Below are 24,329 nucleotides of genomic sequence, written 5' to 3' on the forward strand. Positions count from 1 at the left end.
AGCAGCTTCCCCCCCACCCCCCGCCCAGTGTCTTGACCAATATTTATCCCTCAACCAACATAACTAAAACAGATTATCTGGTCATTATCACATTGCTGTTTGCGGGAGCTTGCTGTGCACAAGTTGGCTGCTGCATTTCTCACATTACAACTGTGGTGTATGGAGAAAGAGTCAGACTGAACACTGTGAGCTCAAAGTAAAGTGTGACCGTAGTCTTTTATTGCAGGTCTCCAGATTGCCTCTCCAACCTGTGAGGCCTCCTTAAATACCTGTGCTCCCAAGGGATTATGGGATCCCTTGGGACTCCAGGGGATGAGCCCTCTGGTGGCTGTACAGAGTAAATACACGTCCACATATATAACAATATTCCCCCCGCCCAAAGTCAATAGTGTAACTATTTACAATGTGAGTCGATCTGGGGCCCTTCTTGCCCTGGTTGATCGGTCTTGGTGTGAAAACTGGTGTTGTTGAATCATTTGTTGGGCCTTCGCTGGGCTGCAGTGCAGCTGGCCTTGCTGGGCTGCCTGGTGTGTTGGGCCCTGCAGGGCTGCTGTGGATGATGGGTTCTGCTTCATGATCAACCGTGGTGTCGGTTGCCACTGGTGTGTGTGTTGGGGGATCAAAAAGGTAGGGTCCAAGGTGGGTTGCTCAGGATAGTCCGTGAATCTGAGTTTGATTTGGTCCAAGTGTTTCTGATGAATGAGTCCATTTGAAAGTTTGACCCGAAACACCCTGCTCCCCTCTTTGGCCACGACAGTGCCGGGAAGCCACTTGGGACCTTGTCCATAATTTAATACAAATACAGGATCATTGACTTCAATCTTGCGTGACACATTTGTGTTATCATGGTATGCACTTTGTTGAAGCCACCTGCTCTCTACCTGTTCATGTAGGTTAGAATGAACTAACGAGAGCCCTGTCTTAAGTGCTCTTTTCATGAGCAGTTCAGCGGGTGGGATCCCAGTGAGTGAGGTGGGGTCTCTTGTGGTAACTAAGCAGGACTCGGGATAGGTGAGTCTGCAGTGAGCCTTCAGTTACCCTCTTCAAGCCTTGCTTGATGATTTGCACTGCTCTCTCTGCCTGACCATTGGACGCTGGTTTAAACGGGGCAGATGTCACATGTTTGATCCCATTACGGGTCATGAATTCTTTGAACTCAGCACTGGTAAAACATGGCCCGTTGTTGCTCACCAGGACATCGGGTAAGTTGTGTGTGGCAAACATGGCCCGCAGGCTTTCAGAGGTGGCAGCGAACGTGCTAGCCGACATTATCTCACATTCAATCCACTTGGAGTACGCGTCTACAACCACAAGGAACATTTTACCCAAGAATGGGCCTGCATAGCCGACGTGTATCCTAGGCCACCTCCCTGGGTACATTGCTTAACTGCGAGCATGTATTACATCTGTGAACGCAGGACTCTAAGTCCGCATCAATACCGGGCCACCACACGTGGGATCTGACTATCGCTTTCATCATTACGATGTCTGGATGGGTACTGTGGAGGTCATTGATGAAGGTGTCTCTGCCCTTCTTGGGGACCATTACTCGATTGCCCCACAGAAGGCAGTCTGCCTGTATAGACATTTCATCTTTGCGCCGCTGGAACGTCTTTATCTCTTCCTGCATTTCCACTGGGACACTGGACCAGCTCCCGTGAAGCACACAGCTTTTGACTAGAGATAATAAGGGGTCCTGGCTTGTCCAGGTGTTTGACCTGCCGGGCAGTGACGGGTGATCGTTCACTCTCAAATGCTTCCATAACCATGGCTAGATCTGCGGGCTGCACCATTTCCACCCCCGTGGTGGGCAATGGCAGCTAACTGAGAGTATCGGCGCAGTTTTCTGTGCCTGGCCTGTGGCGGATGGCGTAGTTGAATGTGGACAACATGAGCGCCCATCTCTGGATGCTGGCCAATGCGTTGGTATTTATCCCTTTACTCTCGGAATACAGGGATATAAATGGCTTATGGCCAGTTTCCATTTCGAATTTTAGCCTAAACAGTTATTGATACATTTTCTTTACCCCATAGACACACGCTAACGCTTCTTTTTCAATCGTGCTGTAGGCTCTTTCAGCCTTAGACAGACTCCTGGATGCATAAGCAACCAGTTGCCATTTCCCGAGATCATTAGCTTGTTGCAATACACACCTGACGCCATATGACGACGCATCACATGCTCGTACCAAACGCTTACATGGATCATACAACACAAGCAATTTGTTTGAGCATAACAATTTTCTTGCTTTTACAAAGGCATTTTCTTGGCTTTTGCCCCAAACCCATTTGTCCCCTTTTCGTAGTAAGACATGTAGTAGTTCTAGCAGGGTGCTGAGACCCGGTAAGAAGTTACCAAAGTAGTTCAAGAGTCCCAAAAATTCCGTCACGTTCAGTGGCCTCGGTGCGTTCTCGATTGCCTCCGTCTTCGCGTTGGTGGGCCTGATGCCGTCCGCCGCAATCCTCCTTCCCAGGAACTCCACTTCAGGCGCCAGGAAAACGCACTTCGAGCATTTTAACCTGAGCCCCATCCGGTTGAGTCGACTAAGAACCTCCTCTAGGTTCTGCAGATGCTCGACTGTGTTCCGACCTGTGACCAAGATGTCATCCTGGAAGACCATGGTGTGCGCGACTGACTTCAGTAAACTTTCCATGTTTCTCTGGAATATCGCCGCCGCTGATCTGATTCCAAACGGGCATCTGTTATAAACAAAAAGACCTTTGTGCGTATTGATGCAGGTGAGGGCCTTTGATGATTCCTCCAGTTCCTGCGTCATGTAGGCTGAAGTCAGATCCAGCTTCGTGAACGTCTTTCCTCCCGCCAGCATTGGAAAGAGGTCGTCGGCTTTTGGAAGTGGGTATTGGTCCTGCAGGGAGAATCGATTGATAGTTACTTTGTAATTGCCACAGATTCTGATGGTGCCTTCTCCCTTGAGGACTGGAATGATAGGATTGGCCCACTCGCTGAACTCGATCAATGAAATGATGCCCTCTGGTTGCAGCGGGTCTAGCTCGATCTCTACCCTTTCTCTCATCGTGTACGGTACTGCTCTCGCCTTGTGATGGATGGGTCGCGCCCCCGGAATTAGGTGGATCTGCACTTTTGCTCCTTTGAATTTCCTGATGCCTGGTTCGAACAACGAAGGAAATTTGTTTAAGACCTGGGCACATGAAGTGTTGTCAGCGGGCGATAGTGCTCGGACATCATTCCAGTTCCAGGATATCTTTCCCAGCCAGCTCCTGCCGAGCAGCGTGGGACCATCGCCTGATACCATCCAGAGTGGTAGCTTGTACAGCGCTCCATCGTAAGAGACTTTATGGTAGCACTGCCGATTACAGGAATCAGTTCTTTAGTGTCAGCTCTTTGTCTCGTGCGAACTGGAGTTAAGATTGGCCTTGAGGCCTTGTTGCACCACAACCTTTCGAAAGTTTTTTTGCCCATGATGGACTGGCTCGCACCCGTGTCCAGCTTCATTGACACCGGGAGTCCATTTAGTTCAACATTCAGCATTATCGGGGGACAATTTGTGGTGAATGTGTGCACCCCATGTACCTCTGCCTCCTCTGTCTGAGGCTCTGGTTTGTAGTGATCCTCGTAATGATCCTCCGTAGTGACCCTTGATTGTGGACCCTGAGACATCTGCGGACATGCAGCTGCAGGTAAGTGTGACCTGCCCTGTACGTTACAATTTGAAAACAACATCACTTTGTTCACAGTACTTGTAGCAGCACTTGTGTGCTGAGAGATTTGCTTCGTATTGTCACTGGTGGCAATGAATGCCTGGGCTATCGCTGTGGCCTTACTCAAGGTTGGGGTCTCTATAGTCAAAAGCTTGCGCAGTATGGTTTCGTAGCCAATGCCAAGTACGAAAAAGTCTCTGAGCGTGTGCTCCAAATGTCCTTCAAATTCGCAATGTCCTGCAAGGCGGCTCAGCTTGGTGACATAACTCGCCACTTCCTGGCCTTCAGACCTTTTGTAGGTGTAGAACCGGTACCTCGTCATCAGAACGCTTTCCTTCGGGTTCAAATGCTCTCGGACCAGTGTGCACAAATCGTCGCATGATTTCTCCGTGGGTTTCGCTGGAGTGAGCAGATTCTTCATGAGGCCATACATTGGTGCCCCACAGACGGTGAGGAGGATCACCCTTCGTTTGGCAGCACTCTCTTCCCCATCTAGCTCATTGGCCACGAAGTATTGGTCAAGTCGCTCCAAAAAAGTTTCCCAAACATCTCCCTCCGAAAATTTCTCCAGGATGCGCACTGTTCTCTGCATCTTTGGGTTCACTATCTGTATCTCGTCGCCAGTTGTTGTGTATGGAGAAAGAGTCAGACTGAACACTGTGAGCTCAAAGTAAAGTGTGACCTTAGTCTTTCATTGCAGGTCTCTAGAGTGCCTCTCCAACCTGTGAAGCCTCCTTAAATACCTGTGTTCACCAGACTGATTCCCGGGATGGCGGGACTGACATATCAAGAAAGACTGGATCAACTGGGCTTGTATTCACTGGAGTTCAGAAGAATGAGAGGGGATCTCATAGAAACGTTTAAAATTCTGACGGGTTTAGACAGGTTAGATGCAGGAAGAATGTTCCCAATGTTGGGGAAGTCCAGAACCAGGGGTCACAGTCTAAGGATAAGGGGTAAGCCATTTAGGACCGAGATAAGGAGAAGCTTCTTCACCCAGAGAGTGGTGAACCTGTGGAATTCTCTACCACAGAAAGTTGTTGAGGCCAATTCACTAAATATATTCAAAAAGGAGTTAGATGTAGTCCTTACTACTAGGGGGATCAAGGGGTATGGCGAGAAAGCAGGAATGGGGTACTGAAGTTGCATGTTCAGCCATGAACTCATTGAATTGCGGTGCAGGCTTGATTTTCTATGTTTCTATGTTTCAAGGGATTATGGGATTCCTTGGGACTCCGGGGAATGAGCCCTCTGGTGGCTGTACAGAGTAAATACAAGTCCACATATATAACAACAACAGTGACTACACTTCAAAAGTACTTGTGCAAAAGCAAAATACTGCGGATGCTGGAAATCTAAAATGAAAACAGAAAATGCTGGAAACACTCAGCGGGCCAGGCAGCTTCCGTGGGGAGAGAGTTCTGACGAAGAATCATCGACCTGAAATGTTAATGCAGTTTCTCTCTCCATCAGATGCTGCCTGACCCGCTGAGTATTTCCAGCATTTTCTGTCCTTAATTCAAAAAAGTACTTCATTGGCTTTAAACTGCTCTATAGTATCAGCCATGACTCAGTGGGTAGCACTCTCACCTGAGTCAGAAGGTTGTGGATTCAAGTCCCACTCCAGGGACTTAAGCACATAAATCTAGGCTGACCCTGCAGTGCAGGAATACCGCACTGTCGGAGGTCCTGTCTTTCGGATGAGATGTTAAACCGAGACCCTGTCTGCCCTCTCAGGTGGACGTAAAAGATCTCATGTCACTATTTCGAGGGAGAGCAGGGGAGTTATCCCCAGTGTTCCGGCCAATATTTATCCCTCAAATTGACGTAACAAAAACAGATTATCTGGTCTTTATCACATTGCTGTGTGTGGGAGCTTGCTGTGCGCAAATTGGCTGCTGCATTTCCTACATTACAACAGTGACTACACTCCAAAAGTACTTCATTGGCTGTAAAGCGCTTTGAGATGTCTGGTGGTGGTGAAAGGTGCTATAGAAATGCAAGTCTTTCTTTAGTAATTAGAGCTGGTGAGGGTGCTCATAAGAAGTGTACATAACATAAGAGAGAAGGAAAAGCAGACGTTTGTTAAAAAATATGTTGGCAGACATTTATAATGTCAACGAGACTGACTTGATGTAACCACAAGGGGTTAAATACTGAGCACTCCAGTCTCTCTGTGGGGGCAGCCTAATCCTCGAGCTTGCTGGTGGAGTTTTTAGCCTGTAGTGTGTCGTATGTGTGTTTTTTTTTCCTACATGTCCTGATCTGGGAGGTGCCACGGCTTTGAGTCTGGCTCGATTGCTTCATTCTCCATGTGGCCTGGGAAAGGTTTGTGTTGTGTGTGTGAGAGAGAGAGAGAGAGAGAAGGGAATTACTGCCTCGTTTTAAATAAATCAGGCAATTAGTTTCCAAAAAAAATCTCCCATTTATTTTATTCTTTTTTTTGTTCTGGAAGAGGCCCTTGCCTTGACCCGTGTTTTTTTTCCCCCCTGCTAGCTCTCTGGGGCGGTACAGAGAGAGGACACATTACAGCCGCTTACTTTGTATCCCTTAAACCTCGCTTGGATACACCGGGGCCTCTTCGCAAATCCCGAATCGGACCAGGAAACGGCAACACCAGCGAAAAATGATACATTTTATTTTTTCGTGACCATTGAAACTGCAGCCTTTCTTCAACCTGATTGGGATTTCCGGAGCTGTTTGTGTGTGTGTGGGATCAGGTAAGGGAATTTATCGTCCATTATATGTATTTAATTTTGTGTATTCTCTCTCATATATATATGTATATAATAAAAGCAACGTCAATTGGAGAAGGCGTGTTCAGTAAGAATTCAGTTTCAGTCCCTGGTGAAATTGACTTGCTCCCAATCCCTGGGTATTTGGATCTCTGGAAGACACTCGGAATCCCTTCTCCTCAAACCCCCCTTTCCAGGAGAAAGGACGAGTTTCCCTCTTTCTGCCTTGATCTTGAATAAACAACCCATTGTAGTTCCGAGCAAGCAAGATGCCTTTGTCATTTTTAATCAGGAAATGGATCTTGTATAATGTGTTTTTTAATTGTGTTGTTGAAGGGTTAATATCACTGGTTTGTGTGTGTAAATATATATATATATCTATATCTATATCATATTTTGATATTCAGGCCCTTTCTTACCCGTTTCCTCTTGCAGTCTTGGGAACAGACGATATATACAGTGTGTGGGGGAGTTGGTAATGTTAAGGATATATTCTCTGTTTTTCTCCAATTTTCCTTCCTATTCTCCACTTTAAAAGGTGGGTGTTGGTGACTGGGGAATTTGTAAACAGGAGTTTCTAACGTGCCGTAATAAAGTTGTTTAGATGTGGTCAGCACTCGATGCCCAGTCGGCTACAGGGTGAATCATTTGAATTATATTAGCCGCAGCTTATTGATTAAGTGTTTAATTTAAGGCTTATAAAAAATCTGGTTATAATGGTTCGGTTGGATTTTATTTTCTGCTTCTCCTCCTCCGCCCGCCCCCCCACCCCCCCCCGAAGATGCTGACCCCTTGATGGGGTCCAGTCTTACACAGTTCTTCTTGTTCAATCTGCCTTGTGGGAAGCAGGGAGGCGATTGCATTGCAGAGGGCACTCTACCTTCCCTGCATCATCAGTGGCAGAGCCCTTTGCCATCTTGGCCCTGCTCCCTGTAGTTCTGGCCCCCCCCCCCCCCACTGCATTTCCCTCCTCGCCTGTCAACGGCCTCCTCGAATCAACTTGCATTTATATAGCGCCTTTAACGTGGTGAAATGTCCCCCAAGGCGCTTCACCGGAGCGATTTAACAGGATGCACAGTTTTAACACCGAGCCATGTTGAGGATATGTCGGGGATAGCGTCTTAAAGGAGGAGAGGGAGGCGGCGAGGTTTAGGGAGGGAATTCCAGAGCTTGGGGGCCCAGGCAGCTGAAGGCATGGCCACCGATGGTGGGGCGAAGGCTGTGGGGGAGGCCAGAATTGGAAGAACGCAGAGTTCTCGCAGGGCTGGAGGAGATTAGAGAGATGGGGAGGGGAGGTGTGGGGGAGGGGAGGGGAGGGGAGGGGAGGTGTGGGGGAGGGGCGGTGTGGTGTGGGGGAGGGTGGGGCGGTGTGGTGTGGTGTGGGGGAGGGGCGGGGCGGTGTGGGGGAGGGGCGGGGCGGGGTGGTGTGGGGGAGGGGCGGGGCGGGGTGGTGTGGGGGAGGGGCGGGGTGGTGTGGGGGAGGGGTGGGGTGGTGGGGGAGGGGCGGGGTGGGGTGGTGTGGGGGAGGGGCGGGGTGGGGTGGTGTGGGGGAGGGGCGGGGTGGGGTGGTGTGGGGGGGGGCGGGGAGGGGCGGTGGTGTGGGGGAGGGGTGGTGTGGGGGAGGTGTGGTGTGGGGGAGGGGCGGTGGTGTGGGGGAGGTGTGGGGGAGGGGTGGTGTGGGGTGGGGGAGGGGAGGGGTGGTGTGGGGGAGGGGCGGGGAGGGGTGGTGTGGGGGAGGGGCGGGGAGGGGTGGTGTGGGGGCGGGGAGGCGAGGCCATGGAGGGGTGGATTTTGAAAATTTTCAAATCGAGGTGTTTGCTGGAAAGTGATCTTTTCAACTGTGCATCTCTGCTGTCACCATCCGTTTCAGCTCTGTGTGGTGTCGTGGGACACTTCCTACCTCAAAGGGCCCGATCGTCCAACCAGTTGCTGTGATCGTGACCTATGCCCGATCTCCCCAACCCATCCTGGCCTCCTGGTACCCCCCCCCCCCCCCCCCACTCCACCCTTCACACACAGTGTGTCACTGGATTAGGGTCAAGAGCAGGATCCCTGGCCGATTTCCCCCCACCCACCCCCCCCCTCCCCTTGCTTGCCTCGGGAAACTGAGGAGCATTGCAGAAGTCCAGCTGCAGTCCCAGTGAAGATCGGCTAATTTAGCAGAGACCCGGAATCCAATCTGGGATTTTCCTGGCCGACATGGTTCAGTTATGGATCTTCGTTGGTGGCTAAATGTCATTTTAAAATCCTGAACTAATGTTTATCGTGACATACGATGATGGACTACTCTAAGTATTGTTATTGTGGGGTACTTTTTTTTCCCCATTATTCATTCTCAGGATGTGGGCATCGCTGGGAAGGCCAGTGTTGATTGCCCATCCCTAGGTGATGGTGAACTGCTGCCTTGTAAGTAACTGATGGGCTGGCTAGGACACTTCAGAGGACAGTTAAGATTTACCACACTGGTGTGGGGGACTGAGTCTACATATAGGCCCAGACCGGGTAAAGACGGCAGCTTTCCTTCACTAAAGGGACATCAGTGACCCAGTTGGGTTTTTATGACAATCCCGACAGCTTCATGGTCACTTTTTGCTGATACCAGCGTTTTATTTCCAGATTTAAAAAAAAAAAATTCCAAATCTGGTTGAAGCCCTAGCAGAATTTGAATTTGCATTCTCCGGATTATTGTTCCAGGCGTCTGGATTACGAATTCAGTAACAGAAGCACTGTATCCTACATGTTTGTTGTGACCAGTTTATTTAGAATGCCTCAGTGGTGACCAGATTATTCCTGTGGAGTATCTTGTGTTTAAGACAGACAGACAGACAGACTTGCATTTCTATAGCACCCTTCCTAACCATCAGACGCCCCAAAGTGCGTTACAGCCAATTAAGTACTTTTTAAAGTGTAGTCACGGTGGTAATCTGGGAAACCCGGCAGCCAGTTTGCACACAGCAAGCTCCCACAATCAGCAATGTGATAATGACCAGATAATCTGTTTTAACGATGTTGATTTGAGGGATAAATATTGGCCCCAGGACACCGGGGAGAACTCCCCTGCTCTTCTTCAAAATAGCGCCGTGAGATCCTTTGTGTCTACCTGTGAGAGTAGAAGGGACTTCGGTTTAACGGCTCATCTGAAAGACGGCACCTCCAACAGTGTAGCACTCCCTCAGCACTGCACTGGAGTGACAGCCTAGAATTTTGTGCTCAAGTCTCTGGAGTGGGACTTTAACCTACAATCTTCTGACAAAGACGTGAGGATGCTGCCCACTGAGCCACGGCTGACATGATTGTGCTCACCGATTCAGCCTAGTAGATTTAAGGTCTGAGATGATTTAACTCTTCTCAGCCAGGGTGCTGAAGCGAGAACTGGCCTCCCCGGCCAACAAGCCAAAGGAAAGCCTCAAAGCCTCAAAGCCTCCCTCACAAAGTGCAACATCCCCAATAAGTGGAGGAAGTGCATTTGGGAGGGCGCTGAGCACCTCGAGTCTCGTCGCCGAGAGCATGCAGAAACCAAGCGCAGGCAGCGGAAGGAGCGTGCGGCAAACCAGTCCAAACCCACCCTTTCCCTCAACGACTGTCTGTCCTGTGACAGAGACTGTAATTCCCGTATTGGACTGTTCAGCCACCTAAGGACTCATTTTAAGTCTTCCTCCGAGGGACTGCCTACGATGATGAGGCTAGGAAAGGGCAAACCTCAGTCAAGCTTCCTGCACCTTGTCACTACTCGCTGTCCCTTGCTGGAAAGTGCAGCCTGTGTGGGTGTTGACTCGAGGGCAGGATCAGTCAAGGCCGTGCTGCTCCCCCTGGACGATCAGCCTGCCAGTGCCCTGTGTCTCCTGGCTCGCGCGTGGCCACTTGGGCTGACATACCAGAGGGATTGGAAAGTGCAGCCTGCAGGAGAGCAAGGGTAATGCGGGGGTCGGAGGGGAGGGGAGGAGAGGGAAGAGATTAAAAACTGGGAGAGTTTTGGAACTGAAGCTCTCGGAATGAAAGGAAGATTGAGGGAGGTCAAAAGAAAGGAAGACCTTGCATTTATATAGCACCTTTCACGATGTCCCAAAGCGCTTTACAGCCAATGAAATATCTTGGCGTGTAGTCATTGTTGTAATGTAGGAAACGCGGCAGCCAATTTGCGCACAGCAAGCTCCCACACACAGCAATATGAAAATGCCCAGATAATCTGTTTTTGTTGTGTTGATTGAGGGATAAATATTGGTCAGGACACCGGGGATAACTCCCGTGCTTTTTTTCGAAATAGTGCCCTGGGATCTTTTGCGTCCACCTGAGAGAGCAGACAGGGCCAAGGTTTAACGTCTCATCCGAAAGATAGCACCTCCGACAGTGCAGCGCTCCCTCAGCACTGCACTGGGAGTGTCGGCCTAGATTTATTTGCTCAAGTCCCTGGAGCGGGGCTTAAACCCACAACCTTCTGACTCCGGGGCGAGGGTGCTGCCCACTGAGCCACTGTGAGGAGCTGAGGGGAGGTTGCAGGATTGAGCACCAGTTGGGTGTCCCGAGTGAAATGAAAGGGATTACGACACTCGCAATACAAAGCGTTGGGCCAGTATATTTACCCTCTTTCCCTGCTTTATTGATATTAGAATGGACTCTGTCCTTCTGCACTTTCCTCCCTTGTTCTTGCTCTGCTTCCAAGTACAGCATCCTCCCTCCTTGTTACATGATCCACCTCTGACTCACCCTAAACCCCATCACCTTGCTCTCCTCATTAAAACTTACCTCATTTGTCCTTTTTTTGACATGCATCCCTTTTTGTTTGATAATGCCCCTGGGAAGCACCTTGGAACGTATTACTATATTAAAGTTGCTGCTTTAAGGCAGCTCAGCTCCTCTTTGCACTTGTGATGGTGCCGACAGCTGTTAGTTTCTGTTATTTATCACTCAGTGGGCAGCACTCGCTCTTGCCTCCGAGTCAGAAGGTTGTGGGTTTAAGCCCCACTCCAGAGACTTGAGCACAGAAATCTAGGCTGCCACTCCCAGTGCAGTGCTGAGGGAGTGCTGCACTGTCGGAAGTGCCGTCTTTTGGATGAGACGTTAAACTGGGGCCCAGTCTGCTCTGTCCTGTGGATGTAAAAGATCCCACGGCACTATTTGAAGAAGAGCAGGGACGTTATCCCCGTTGTCCCAGCCAATATTTATCCCTCAATCAACACCACTAAAACGGATTATCTGGTTGTTATCACATGGCTCTTTTTGGGAGCTTCCTGTGCGTAAATTGGCTGCTGCGTTTCCCACATTACAACAGTGACTACATTCCAAAAAAAAAGTGCTTCATTTGGAAGTAATGCGATTTGAGACATCCGGAGGTCATGATCAGCGCTATAGAAATGCAAGTGTTTCTTGTTCTGAGCCTGCTCAGAGTTACTCACCAGCGCCTTCCCAGACGGGTTCCTCCGCCCCCGTGTGCTGAGTTAGTTTACATCTCCGACAGGAGAGTTTAAAGAAAGTGTGACAGTGAAGGAGCTGAACAGAGAACTTGCAACAGGAGAAGTCGATTGCAAACCAGGCCGGTCATCCAAAGCCAGCACCTGTCCCTGCCACTGACTGACGCTGATGCTGTGGCCATGAGCTTGGAGTTTGATGAAAGCAATTGACAGAAGTTGGTGCAGCCCAATTGCTGATTGTAGTTCAAGGGCCTGATAGTCAGGGCTGGAGGAGAGGAGTTTATCATCATCTTCCAGCAGTCTACGGACGCTTTTACAACACGCTGCTCACTGTAGAGCAAAGGTCCGCGGTTCGAGGATTCGGATCAACTCAATTGAGCTTTCGAAAAGTATACTGCATGTTTTTCAAATGCTTTACATTCGGGAGAAAGTCCTGCATCACCAGCAGCGTTTGGCAGCAAAGGATACAATTGCGGTTCTTGCAACTTTTTGCCACGTTCACAAATAAAGCTCCCTCTACACTGTCCCATCAACCACTCCCAGGGCAGGTACAGCACGGGGTTAGATACAGAGTAAAGCTCCCTCTACACTGTCCCATCAAACACTCCCAGGGCAGGTACAGCACGGGGTTAGATACAGAGTAAAGCTCCCTCTACACTGTCCCATCAAACACTCCCAGGGCAGGTACAGCACGGGGTTAGATACAGAGTAAAGCTCCCTCTACACTGTCCCATCAAACACTCCCAGGGCAGGTACAGCACGGGGTTAGATACAGAGTAAAGCTCCCTCTACACTGTCCCATCAAACACTCCCAGGGCAGGTGCAGCACGGGTTAGATGAAGAGTGAAGTACTCATGTCTCTAAATCAGAAGGTTATGGATTAAAGGAGAGACTGAGTAGACTAGGCATATATTCCCTAGAGTTCGTACGAATGAGAGGTTTCAATTAGATCTCCTATCAAATTCTTAAGGGGATTGGCAGGGTTAATACCGAGAAAATGTTCCCCTGGTTGGAGGATCTCCAACACAGTCTCAGAATAAGGGGTCGGCCATTTAGGACTGAGATTAGGAGAAATGTCTTCACTGAACGGTTGTGAATCTTTGGAATTCTCTGCCCCAGAGAGCTGTGGATGCTCAGTCGTTGGATATATTCAAGGCAGTGGTTGATAATTTTGGGAGTTGAGGTAAAAGATCCCCGTTGATCTTGTTGAATGGCGGAGCAGGCTCGAAGAGCCAATTGGCCTACTCCTGCTCCTATTTCCTACATTAAGCCCTACTCCAGGATTTAAGCACTCCATCTGGGCAGTGTAGTGTTGTGGGAAATGCCGTCTTTTAAACGAGTGATTAAACTGAGGCCGGGTCCGTTCCCTCGGGCGCTAAAGATTCCATGGCACTATTCCAAAAAATGCAGGGGAGTTCTTCCCGCTGGTCTTCCCCTCAATCATCTCACTAAAACAGGGTGTCGTTATCTCATTGCTGTTTGTGGGACCTTGCTGTGTGCATATTGACTTCAGAAGGTTTGCCCCAAGTTGGAGCGAATGAGCTGGAGTTAGACTTTTTAAAAACCTCCTGAAGGTAGGCCTGTGGCAAAGGACATTCAAAAGGTATCCCTCAAATTCGAACAGAGCTGCCAACCAAACACCTAGATGTTACTAACAATCTTGCATGGGACACACACTTCCTGTTCCCAAATATTGCTTCCTGTTACTGTGATTTTTGGTTGCACTTTTTCTGTCATAGAAATTTACAATTAGTAAATGCTGTTAACTCTCATTCAATTTTGCTATGTCAACAGTCACAGTGTGGTTACAGGCTCTAGCCATTAGATGCGCTGTAGAGCGAGCTTCTGAAGTCTCTTCCCAACTGCATTCCCACCATCATCATCATTCTAGGCAGTCCCTCGAGATCGAGGAAGACTTGCTTCCACTGTAAAAGTGAGTTCTCAGGTGACTGAACAGTCCAATATGGGAATTACAGTCTCTGTCACAGGTGGGACAGACAGTGGTTGGAGGAAAAGGTGGGTGGGACTGGTTTGCCGCACGCTCCTTCCGCTGCCTGCTCTTGGTTTCTGCATGCTCTCGGCGACGAGACTCGAGGTGCTCAGCGCCCTCCCGGATGCTCTTCCTCCATTTGGGACGGTCTTGGGCCACCAATTCCGAGGTGCCGGTGGGGATGTTGCACTTTATCAAGGAGGCTTTGAGGGTGTCCTTGAAACGTTTCCTCTGCCCACCTGGGGCCCGCTTGCCCGTGTAGGAGTTCCGAGTAGAGCGCTTGCTTTGGGAGTCTCGTGTCGGGCATGCGGACAATGTGGCCTGCCCAGCGAAGCTGGTCGAGTGTGGTCAGTGCTTCGATGCTGGGAATGTTGGCCTGGTTGAGAACACTGACGTTGGTGCCGTATTGCCTTCGGTCAACCTTGTACTCATCAATTGAGCATAGGTGATACCACAGACAATTTGCTGGTATACTTTTAGAGGAGAGGGTGCTGGTATTGTGAACTGAGTGGCTTGGTAGCTTTGACAGAACTAATCTAGTTCAAACACTTTTGGATAACTTGGGAGATGTTTCCACATCTGAAAACAATGCCCCTCCTAATGGCTGCTGGAACAATCCAATTAGTAACAGCACATCGAACATAATGAATCGAGCAGCAGGTGAGTGGAGCCGCAATCTAGAATATTTACATATGCATGCCGCCCTGATATGTCTGTCGTTGGATTGGCTCCTTCCTTGCTGCTCCTTCATGTATCCAACATCCTGGGTTCTTTCTGAACCCTGTGTCACGATGGGGAAGTGAGGCCAACAATAATTGATGGGCAAAGCACTTCATTTTTCCATCACTGTCCCCTCCCTCCCCACTATGCCAACGCTTCTCGTTACTCTGAGTGAGATTACCAACTGGGGGCTGAATTTTGAAGCGTTTCTGCTCTTGGTACCATTCGAAGATCAGTTCATTTGATGTAGGACCCCTTCCTCGGGGACTGGACCGTAAGAGAATCCCTTTTGAGGCAGCTTTGTTTTTGACGAAAGCAGATCCAGGTTCCATGCTTTTCTCGGGAGCGAATTGTAGAGGCCAATTAGTCCATTCTATACATTTACCTGAAGCAAAAGCAGATAATGCTGGAGATGGTCATCATGAGGGAAATAAAAGCAAGTACTGAGTTTGTAAGAAAGAAAGAACTTGTATTTCTATAGCGCCTTTCATGTCCTCAGGATGCTCAAAGCGCTTTGCAGCCAATTAAGTACTTTTGGCGTGTAGTCACTGTTGCAATGTGGGAAACTTGTGCACAGCAAGCTCCCACACACAGCAATGTGATAATGACCAGATAATCTGTTTTAGTGATGTTGATTGAGGGATAAATATTGGTCTAGGTCACCAGGATAACTCCCCTGCTCTTCTTTGAAATAGTGCCATGGGATCATTTATGTCCACTCGAGGGAAGACGGGGCCTTGGTTTAACGTCCCATCTGAAAGACGGCACCTCCGACAGTGCAGCGTCCCCTCGGTACTGCCCTCAAGCGCCTGGGTGATGAGCTCAAATCTCAGGAGTGGGATTGTGAACCCATAATCTTTGAACTTTGAGGTGAGAGTGCGACCACTGAGCCAAGCCTGGCTTCTGAGAAAAAGGGAAACAATCTCTTTAAATCAGATCTCTCTCGCTCTGGATTTCCCTGAATTGGTAAGAGTAGTGCAGGAGCATTGTAAAGCCGTGCTGTCTGCCCGAGAGGTAATGCTCCTTCAAAGAGATTTGCGCGATAAACTGAACAGTGCCTGTGGTGTTGATAACCCCTAAGGTCAGGGGTCAAAAGGTGCAGGTCAGAGGTCCAGTTGCTTTATGCTGTAAAGGCCCTTTTTCCGGACCGGTAATTATTTGCTCAGATAATGGTATGCGACCCCTCACTTCAAAAAGGTGAGAGGTCAGAGGGTCAAGGGTAGGATATTGTTCTGCATCTCGGAAAGCTCTGACCTCGGTGCCTTGTTTTTAATGAAGCATTCCAAATGAAATTCCTGCCGGGAAAACATTGCAGCTCTACTCAGAAACTAGCACTCCCTCCCGCTTCTCTATGGTGTTCCCCATCTCCTTTTATTCATTTTTAAACCATTGTGACATTCTCTCCTGATTCATACCTTGTGCCCAGTAACCCTTGCCCACCGTGTTAAATTTTCCCGAGGTCCCTTTCTCTCCTACCCCCCCCCACCGCACCCCAATGGCCCAGTTGGTAGAGTTGCAGGTCAGTGTGTGGACTGAGCCATACCGACCAGGGGAGGGGGTCCCTCGGACTAGGGAGGGTGGAGATGGAGTGAGCCGGTTTCTCTCTCCCAATCACTGTCCTGTGATCCCGCTGAGCCCTCCCTGTTTTGGTGTCGCGTTCCCTTCTTGCCGGCCGGAGGCTGTCAAAAGGCCGCGACTGTACATGGCTTCCCCGAGACCACCTGCATCAGGACCGCCATCTTCAGGCCTGCCTCGCCCACCAATATTGGCTCCCGCTCCCCAGTGCACCAAATTTAATCGTGTCATCATTTTGTTTCAAACTCTTCCTCATGGCCTCTCTCCTACCTGCCTCGATAAATCCCACCTCCCCTCCCCCCCCCAACTCTCTCTTCCTCTTAACTCCCACCGCTGCATATCTCCCCCCTACCCTCCCGACCCACCATTGGCTGTGGTGCCTTCATCCACCTAGGCCCCACACTCTGAAATTTCATCCCTCAACCCCCTTCCGCTTCCTTCTCATTCAGGACCCTTCCTCGAAAGCCCCTCGCCCGTGACCAAAACGCTCATGTTAGCCGTGGCTCAGTGGGCAGCACTCTCGTCTCTGAATCAGGAGGTTGTGGGTTCAAGTCCCACTCCAGGGACTTGTGCACATAAATCCAGGTCGACACTCTGTGTCCATGCTGAGTGCTGAGGGAGCGATGCACTGTTGGAGGTGTTGTCTTTCAGATGTGATGTTAAATTATTGAGGCCCCCGTCTGCTCTCTCGGGTGGAATACAAAAGATTCGAAGAAGAGCAGGGGAGTCCGCTCCCCGGTGTCCTGGGGCCAATATTTAACCCTCAAACAACATCATTAAACAGCAGATTACCCGCTCATTGTCACAGACTGTTGGTGGGAGCTTGCTGTGCGCGAGTTGGCTGCCGCACTTTCTGCATTACAACAGCCACTGCATGTCAGTAATACTTCATTGTCTGTGAAGCCTTTGGGCCGCCCTGAGATTGTGCAAGGCGCTATATAAATGCAGGGTTCTGTCTTTTATATCTTTTTGGTCGTCCCTCCCGATATCTCATCCTTTGGCTCGGCATCCATTTTGCCGATTTCGCCTCAGTGAGGTGTCTGGATCTAAGAGAGGATATACTTGCCATCCAGGGAGTGCAGCGAAGGTTCACCAGACTGATTCCTGGGATGGCAGGACTGTCGTATGAGGAGAGATCGGGTCGACTAGACCTGTATTCACTAGAGTTTAGAAGAATGAGAGGGGATCTCATTGAAACGTATAAAATTCTGACGGGGTTGGATAGACTGGATGCGGGGATGATGTTTCCCCGGGGCTGGAAAGTCGAGAACAAGGGGTCACAGTCTCAGGATACGGGGTAGGAAATTTAGGACCGAGATAAGGAGAAATGTTTTCACTCAGAGGGTGGTGAACCTGTGGAATTCTCTACCGCAGAAGGCTGTGGAGGCCGAGTCACTGAATATATTTAAGAACGTGATAGATAGATTTCTAGAAACTAAAGGCATCAAGGGGTATGGGGAAAAGCGGGAATACGGTGTTGAGATAGAGGATCAGCCATGATCATATTGAATGGCGGTGCAGGCTCGATGGGCCGAATGGCCTACTACTGCTCCTATTTTCGATGTTCTACCCGAGCGGCACTCTGTACGTGCTGCTGTTGTTAAGGGCAGCTGCATTACAGATGTTGACTCGATCCAGTCGGGATGTAGCTAGGGCAGCCGACTGTATTGCACATTCAGGAATATGTCCGAGTCGGAAACTCCATCACTCCCCCAGGCCAGTTTATCAGCCAATAGACTGCCTGAGGTGAGCGGGGGTGGGGAAGGGATCTGGACTCTCTCCTCCCAGGGGGGGGAACCAATCCCTCGCGCAGTTACACTCGAGGGTGTTTGGGTCTCCGCCTCGCTCCCACTCCGGCACCATCTTTTCCCCCCAGGCCTCCGTTGTGCGGCCGGTGAATCCATGCAAGTCCCAATCCCAATAAGGAAGCATGTCAAGGCCTTGGAGATGGTGCGGAGGAGATTTACTCGAAAGGTACTGGGGGTGAGGGCTTTTGGTGATGTGGAGAAGCTGGGGGTATTCTCCTCAGAGCAGAAAAGGTCAATGAGAGATTTGATTGAGGTGTCCAAAATCATGACGGGTTTAAATGGAGTAAATAAACTGTTCTCCGTGGGCAGGAGGGTCAGTAACCAGAGGACACAGGTTTAAGGTTATTTGCAAAAGAACCAGAGGCGATATGAGGAAGTAAACCATTATGCAGCGAGTTGTTGTGATCGGGAACGCGCTGCCTGAAAGGGCGGTGGGAGCAGATTCAGTAGTGACTTTCAAAAGGGAATGGGATAAATACTTGAAGTGGAAATATTTGCAGGGCTACGGGGAAAGAGCGGGGGGGAGTGGGACTAGTTGGAGAGCTCTTCCACAGAGTGTGGTCAGTGCTGCACTGACCACACTTGACCAGCTCCGCTGGGTAGGCCACATTGTCCGCATGTCCGACACGAGACTCCCAAAGCAAGCGCTCTACTCGGAACTCCTACACGGCAAGCGAGCCCCGGGTGGGCAGAGGAAACGTTACAAGGACACCCTCAAAGCCTCCCTGATAAAATGCAACATCCCCACCGACACCTGGGAGTCCCTGGCCAAAGACCGCCCTAAGTGGAGGAAGTGCATCCGGGAGGGTGCTGAGCACCTCGAGTCTCGTCGCTGAGAGCATGCAGAAATCAAGTGCAGGCAGCGGAAGGAGCGTGCAGCAAACCAGACTCCCCACACACCCTTTCCCTCAACCACTGTCTGTCCCACCTGTGACAGAGACTGTAATTCCCGTATTGGACTGTTCAGTCACCTGAGAACTCACTTTTGGAGTGGAAGCAAGTCTTCCTCGATCTCGAGGGACTGCCTGTGATGATGATGATGATCTTTCAAAGAGCCGGCACAGGCACGATGGGCCGAATGGCCCCCTCCCGTGCTGTGTCGTTCTATGATGTACGCAGGACTCGAACGCTGTTTTAACGGCCTGCTGTTTGGATCGTGTTTCAGGGAGCTCTGCTCAATCAACACTGGCGGGCCAGAGGCAGGGGCAAGCATTCAAATGATCCTTGTGGGGCAAAGAGGAGCAGGAGTGTTCCCCCACGGGCTCCACAAGAAGAATGTGAGCGGCTGTTGCCCTGGGTTACCCTCCCCCTCCGTCCCCACCCTCAACCCTACCTTTAACACTGCTCTCCAGCTGCCTGGGCCCCAAGCTCTGAAATTCCCTCCCTAACCCTCACCGCCTCTCTAAGGCACTCCTTCAAACCTACCTCTTTGGCCACCTGTCCCCGCCCTATCTCTGTAACCTCCTCCAGCCGCACAACCTCCTGAGATCTCCGCGCTCCTCCAATTCTGGCCTCTTGACCATCCCCATCGATTTCCATCGCTCCACTATGGGCGGCCGTGCCTTCAGCTGCCTGGGCCCCAAGCTCTGGAATTCCCTCCCTAAACCTCTCGACCTCTCTCTATCTCTCTCTCTCTCTCTCTCCTCCTAAGCTGCTCCTTCAAACCTACCTCTGTGACCAAACTTTTGGTCACCGGCCCTAATATCTCCTTGGGTGGCTCGGAATCACTTCCTGTCTGATCATCGCTGTGGTGAAGTGCCTTCTGATGTTAACACCGCTATACAAATTGTTGGGGAGGCCATATTGTTCTGATTCAAAGTTGCCTGTTTGGGGGTTTGCTGAATGGATAGGGGCGTACTGTCACCACAACTATTCCTGAGCCAATCCTCCTCCCCCTCTCCGCTAGCCTCTCGATAATTAAATCCCACCCCCGCTAGTGAGCGACCTCTGGCCTCCACCCGTGAGGCTCTGACTCTGCTCTCTGAGATGGACATTGACCGCTCCACAGTAACTGGTCCTTTGCCGTTCCTCTTGCCACCCTGGCTATCAATCTGCCACTCATTCCCTTCCCTTCCTCGCCCCTGACAGTGCCTCCCGTGAATCAGTCAGTCTGTGTCGGCCAGAGTATCCAGTTACCCAACCTCTCCCTCCCGTCTGACGTGTCTTATTATTTTGCTCAGTGTGAAGCCTGCTGGTTGGAAGGAAGCCTCAGCCAGTCCTGTCAGGCTCATTGTTCCCCCGGTGACGCTGTCACCAAGGAAGCTGATTGCAAATTAGCTGAATAATGTAGTCACTGCTGTATCCCCCGAATTGTACGCGCGCACTCACTCACACGCATGCTCCCTCCCTCGCTCACTCACACTTACACACTCTCTCTCTCTCTCTCTCTCTTTCTCTCTCTCTTCTCTCTTTCTTTCTCTCTTCTCTCTTTCTCTCTCTCTCCTCTCTTTCTCTCTCTCTCCTTTCTTTCTCTCTCTCTCCTTTCTCTCTCTCTCTCCTTTCTCTCTCTCTCTCTCTCTCTTCTCTCTTTCTCTCTCTCTCTCCTTTTTCTCTCTCTCTCTCCTTTCTTTCTCTCTCTCTCCTTTCTTTCTCTCTCTCTCCTTTCTTTCTCTCTCTCTCCTTTCTTTCTCTCTCTCTCCTTTCTTTCTCTCTCTCTCCTTTCTTTCTCTCTCTCTCCTTTCTTTCTCTCTCTCTCCTTTCTTTCTCTCTCTCTCTCTCTCTCTCTCTCCTTTCTCTCTCTCTCCTTTCTCTCTCTCTCCTCACTCACTCACTCACACTCACACATACGTACTCACTCACATAGATGCTCTCTCGCTCACTCACTCACTCACTCGTGCAAATGTGCACACACAGGCTCGCATAATCACATTTGCATAAATTCACTCTCATTTGCATGCATGTAAACGCACGCGCACACTCGCACACACACTCACACACTCACACACTCGCACACACTCGCACACACTCACACACTCGCACACACTCACACACTCGCACACACTCGCACACACACTCACACACTCACACACTCGCACACACTCGCACACACTCGCACACACACTCACACACTCGCACACACTCGCACACACTCGCACACACTCGCACATGCGCACTGACGAGAAATAGTCTGTAATTTGATCAATTTACCACTTTAACCTCAGTGTGTTAAAGTCTAGGTCCTTTATCGAAACTGTAGAACCCTAAACCTCTCTGTTTCCCCCTTCCCCCCCCCCTCCTCCACAACCAACAAGGTTTTATCAACCGGATTGTGGTAACTCAATCATTAATAATCCTATATCATCTCCCTTCTCTCCAACATTGGCCCCTCTGGCTTTCTTTAACACCGTTTTAAAAAGCATGTTTTATCCGCAATATCTGGGGAACTTTTCTTTCAGCTCTGCAAACCTCAACCATCTCACGGACCGGGTCACCTTCCTCCTGTTGACCACGTGAAACTCGCCAACAACAAGACTGAGGCGGAACCTGACCGATCGTAGCGCCTGACGATTGGTCGAGCCCACAGTTTATCACGAGAGAATCCTATACATAGCAGCAGTATGTCACCGACGCATTCCCTGCCCTCCGGAAGGTTGTATCGCCGGCCCAATTTTCCACGGGTCCAGACCAGCCTCCAGTGCCTCCCCCTGCTGGCCATTTACACACGGCGGTATTGACGGGATGTTCAGCATGGCGAGGCATCGCGGGCGGGTCGGATCGGATCCTATCCCTCGCACGCCTGCATCTTCTCGCTCCCGGGACCTTTGGCTGAGATTTTCAGGTGTGCTGAGGCCCACTGCAGAGTATTGTCTGAGATCAGGTAACTCGGGGTTTGGTAACGTGTTTTTTGATGCATTCCGAACCCCTCCTTTATATACAGAGTATATACATCCTTTTGAAGACTTGATTGGTTTCCAGCCCCAGGGATCTATTCTGTACATTTAATATTCAGGGTAAGGGTCACTCACTGTAACTGTACAGAGTCACTGTTTATTCAGGGTAAGGGTCACTCACTGTAACTGTACAGAGTCACTGTTTATTCAGGGTAAGGGTCACTCACTAACTGTACAGAGTCACTGTTTATTCAGGGTAAGGGTCACTCACTGTAACTGTACAGAGTCACTGTTTATTCAGGGTAAGGGTCACTCACTAACTGTACAGAGTCACTGTTTATTCAGGGTAAGGGTCACTCACTGTAACTGTACAGAGTCACTGTTTATTCAGGGTAAGGGTCACTCACTAACTGTACAGAGTCACTGTTTATTCAGGGTAAGGGTCACTCACTGTAACTGTACAGAGTCACTGTTTATTCAGGGTAAGGGTCACTCACTAACTGTACAGAGTCACTGTTTATTCAGCGTAAGGGTCACTCACTGTAACTGTACAGAGTCACTGTTTATTCAGGGTAAAGATCACTCACTAACTGTACAGACTCACTGTTTATTCAGGGTAAAGGTCACTCACTAACTGTACAGAGTCACTGTTTATTCAGGGTAAGGGTCACACTGTAACTGTACAGAGTCACTGTTTATTCAGGATAAAGGCCACACTGTAACTGTACAGAGTCACTGTTTATTCAGGGTAAGGGTCACTCACTGTGTAACTGTACAGAGTCACTGTTTATTCAGGGTAAGGGTCACTCACTGTAACTGTACAGAGTCACTGTTTATTCAGGGTAAAGGTCACTCACTAACTGTACAGAGTCACTGTTTTTTTAAAAATTCGTAGCCAATCGTTCCAATTCTTTGTCAAATCACAAACGCCAGAGGTCACCTTGCACATGCCAAGGATCACTCTGCGCCAATGCTCTTAGCAAAAAGGCCTAGAGCCACTGCACCGTTCCTGGAAGTACTGCAATACCAGGTTCATGCCATGGAGGTGGATGGGTCAGGTCCCCCACACACCTCCTGTTTATTCAGGGTAAGGGTCACTCACTGTAACTGTACAGAGTCACTGTTTATTCAGGGTAAGGGTCACACTGTAACTGTACAGAGTCACTGTTTATTCAGGGTAAGGGTCACTCACTGTGTAACTGTACAGAGTCACTGTTTATTCAGGGTAAGGGTCACACTGTAACTGTACAGAGTCACTGTTTATTCAGGGTAAGGGTCACACTGTAACTCTTGGATGTTGGAGTTCACCTGATGCTTATTACGAATGAAAGCTCACTATGGGCTCGGCTCAGTACTCTGGGCTCATGCAGGGCCAGGTCAGTGTGTGTGACCAAATATAGGGCCGCTTCCTGATCTTAACCTCACTCGCTGCACTCCCTTCTATCACTTAAACCAAGAGTATTGAAATCGTACGCATCACAGCGTCTCCTAGTCTAACCCATTCTCTCCCTGAACCTTAATTCTCCTCTCTCTCAGTATTTCCTTATCGAGAGCCTTTCCTAAAACCGAAGGTTACTCAAACACTACTTCCTGAATCATCTTGTCTGCTCCCTTACAGTTTCACTCCTGTGTTGGGTCATTTGGAGATATTCGGGCAGGTAGCCAAAAGCTCCGTCAATGATTTAGGTTTTAAGGAGCATCTTAAAGGAAGAGAGAGAGATTTAGGGAGGGAATTCCAGAGCTTCGGACCCAGGCAGCTGAAGGCACAGCCACCAATGGAGGGGTGGGGGTTGTGGGGCTGGAGGAGATTACAGAGATAGTGAGGGGGCGAGGCCATGGAGGGATTTAAAAACGAGGAAGAGAATTTTACAATTTAAGCCTTCAAACATTCGTTTAACAAGGGCCCCTTGGTGGATCAGCAACCCCAGCATTGAAGCACTGACCACACTCGATCAGCTCCGCTGGGCGGGCCACATTGTTCGCATGCTCGACACGAGACTCCCAAAGCAAGCGCTCTACTTGGAACTCCTTCACAGCAAGCGAGCCCCAGGTGGGCAGAGGAAACGTTACAAGGACACCCTCAAAGCCTCCCTGATAAAGTGCAACATCCCCACTGACACTTAGGGCGGTCTTTGGCCAGGGACTCCTAAGTGGAGGAAATATATCCGGGAGGGAGCTGAGCACCTCGAGTCTCATCGCCGAGAGCATGCAGAAATCAAGCGCAGGCAGCGGAAGGAGCGTGCGGCAAACCAGTCCCACCCTCCCTTACCCTCAATGACTATCTTCCCACCTGTGACAGGGACTGTGGTTCTCATATTGGACTGTTCAGCTGCCTAAGGATTCATTTTAAGAGTGGAAGCAAGTCTTAATCTATATTAACGACTTGGAAGAGGGGACTGAGTGTAATGTAGCCAAGTTTGTTGAATATACAAAGATGGGAGGAAAAGCAATGTGTGAGGAGGACATAAGGAGGACATAAGCTGTGAGTGGGCAAGAATTTGGCAGATGGAGTATAATGTTGGAAAGTGTGAGGTCATGCACTTTGGCAGAAAAAAAATCAAAGAGCAAGTTATTATTTAAAT

General features: G+C 49.8%; 1 protein-coding gene across 1 annotated transcript in view; it reads left to right on the plus strand.

Annotated features, from left to right (window-relative positions):
* Positions 1 to 5,902: 5,902 nt before the first annotated feature.
* The window catches only part of nrip1a (nuclear receptor interacting protein 1a), a 51,591-nt gene continuing 33,164 nt past the window's right edge, over positions 5,903 to 24,329 (plus strand). Inside the window, exon 1 of the mRNA XM_070893241.1 lies at positions 5,903 to 6,401. The gene's annotated coding sequence lies outside the window, so the exon portion shown is untranslated. The remainder of the gene's footprint in view (positions 6,402 to 24,329) is intronic.

This window comes from Pristiophorus japonicus, chromosome 11 (genome assembly GCF_044704955.1).
Source record: "Pristiophorus japonicus isolate sPriJap1 chromosome 11, sPriJap1.hap1, whole genome shotgun sequence".
Taxonomy (NCBI): Eukaryota; Metazoa; Chordata; class Chondrichthyes; family Pristiophoridae; genus Pristiophorus; species Pristiophorus japonicus.